Source organism: Chrysochloris asiatica, unplaced genomic scaffold (genome assembly GCF_000296735.1).
Source record: "Chrysochloris asiatica unplaced genomic scaffold, ChrAsi1.0 scaffold00055, whole genome shotgun sequence".
NCBI lineage: Eukaryota > Metazoa > Chordata > Mammalia > Afrosoricida > Chrysochloridae > Chrysochloris > Chrysochloris asiatica.
In genome coordinates this window covers 6351618-6354354 of record NW_006408573.1, presented here as the reverse complement: position 1 = coordinate 6354354, position 2737 = coordinate 6351618, and positions in this window count along the sequence as shown.

The following is a 2737-nucleotide window of genomic DNA, read 5'->3' as shown; positions in this document are numbered from 1 at the left end:
GAGTTACCCATCTGTATCTCCTTTCATCAGCTCCGCCCAGACAGATTGAATAGTACCTACTGGAGATTCTGCCTTCCACCATGCTCCCTAGCACCTGATTCCCTCTTGAAAGTTTATAAGCCAGTCACTTCTTGCCTTTGTAGTCCCCCACTCCCCATTTGAGTATCCAATATCCAAGCTTCCCTTCTCTGTCCACTCTATGTGTGTGTGTGTGTGTGTGTGTGAATGTTTCTTGCTGTGAGGATTTGTTCCCTCTTTTGAGTAGCTGCTCCATAGGTATAGGTCAAGTTCATTAGACCGTATCAGCTCACTCTTTTTTTTTTTATCCCCCCTCTTCTTTCCTCTCCTGGTTGAGCTCTGATCATTCAGTCATCTGGTCCAGGTCACGTGGGTATCATCTGCAAGTATGGGCGCTCCTGTGCATATGTTCTCTCTTCCCATCAGCCAGTAGCTCCACTCTCCTCTCGAGTCCTCCGTGGCCACACCACTGACTCTGGGCCCAAGAGTCCCCAGGCCTCTTCACACTGCTTGCCAACCAGGTCCCCTACTAGGTCCACAAAAGTCCACTGAACACTGTAGGGCTTAGCTTGCTGCTTCATTGCTGCTTTTACCCCACTTCCCCCCATCGGTGATGTGTATCTGAGCTAAACTCTTGACAGAGACAAATAGTCCTCACAGTCTGGTCTCCCCTTCTTCCTTAGTACTAGAATCTCTGACTCTTTCCTGGTCACCTGGAGAAAAGACTTTATTGTCAGCCTCTGATTCAGTTAGATGTAACCATGTAATAAGTTTTGACCAATGGATTATACATGGAAATGTTGTATATCCTATGCTTCTTCTTGTTGGCTGGATGCTGATGTGATGACTGGACTTGGGCAGCTATGGTGCATCATGAGGTGGAAGTCAGTGTTGAAGAAGGTGGAAAGTAAAGTGGTCCACTTTCCCTGGACTATCTGCCTTTGGACTTCTAGTATATGAATATACCTCTATGGTATTTAAATCATTGTGTAGGATTTTTCATTACTCAGTGAAGTCATATCTTAGCAAATATAAACTATCTCCTCCATCTTTCTAAACAAATTCTTCCCTTCTTAGCTGGGATTATCAAACCACTTGGTAGTGGGAATACAACAGATGACAAAGGGTACTTATCTAGCAAAAGGCTTAAAAATGGATAGGATCTTAAGCAATTCAATTTCTAGGATTCTAATCTCAGGAAGGGAGTCTTGGTTGGTGGTTCAAACTCATCAGCCGCTCCTCAAAAACCCTATTACAGGGTTGCTATGAGTCAGAATCGACTAGATGGCACTTAACAACAACAATCTTAGGAGACAATCACAAGAATTCTAATTGGAAAGATGCTTACTGCATGACTATGTATAATAGCTAAAAACTGGAAGGAACTTAAGTGATCATTGGGGATTGGCTAAATGATGGCCTATCCATACAGTGGACTATACTGTAATATGTTCCAATGTACTTTTCTGGTACTACTCTGTTTCTTTAATAATAGTAGCAAACACTTTGAAAGCATTTACTGTGTAGCACTATAGGATAAACATTAATTGCTAACTGCAAGGTCAGTGGTTCAAACCCACTAACCACTGCTTGGAAACCATATACAGGGCTGTTAGGAGTTGGAACTGACCTGACTGCACTTAACAACAACAACAAGCATTGCTTTAAGAGCTAAATCTATCTCTTTGTGATGGTTAATATTATGAGTCAATTTGACTAGGCTATGATTCTTAGTGGTCTGGCAGACATTGGACTGAATATAATGTGATATAGTGTAATTATAATCCATAACATACATAATACAACATAATCACTTTCATGATGAGCGCTGATATGAGAAGCTAACCAGAAGAAAGCAGTTTCCTTAGGTGTGTGGCCTACCTGCAGTAGTGAATGACTCTTCCAGCAAGGCTCACTCTTGTTCTGGGTCCTGCATCTGATCCATCATCATCTGACCTCCAGTTCTTGGAATGTAAGCCAGCAGCAAATACCTTTTTAAACAACATAAACGATACATGGACCTCACTAAATGGAGGACACAAAAATCACACTGACAACATCTTGCGGAAAGAGATGATAGGAAAGTTCCATATCATCAGCCAAAACAAGGTCAGGGGCAGACTGTGGAACAGATCATCAATTGATCATACACAAGTACAGGCTGAAGCTGAAGAAAATAAAAACAAATCCACGGGCGCCAAAATATGACCTTGAACATATCCCACCTGAATTTAGAGATCATCTGAAGAACAGATTTGATGCAGTAGACACTAAAGACCAACGACCACAATAGTTGTGGGATGACATCAAGAATATCATTCAGGGGGAAAGCAAAAGGTCAATAAGAACACAAGAAAGAAGGAAAAGACTAAAAAAAAGAGGAGATTCTGAAACTTGCTCCTCAGCATAGAGATGCTAAAGCAAATGGAAGAAGTGAGGAGGCGAAAAGCTGAATAGAAAATTTCAAAGACTTCATTTTGCTCAGATCAACCAACAACACTCATGGAAGCAACAGTCAAGAAATCAAACGATGCATTGCATAGGTAAATCTGCTGCACAAGACTTCTTTATAGTGTGCAAGAGCAAAGACTGACATCTTTGTTTGAGGACAAGGGTGCACCTGACCCAAGCCATGATCTTTTCAATAACTTCATATGCCTGCAAAAGTTGAACAGTGAATAAAGAAGACCGTAGAAGAATTGATGCATTTGAGTTATGG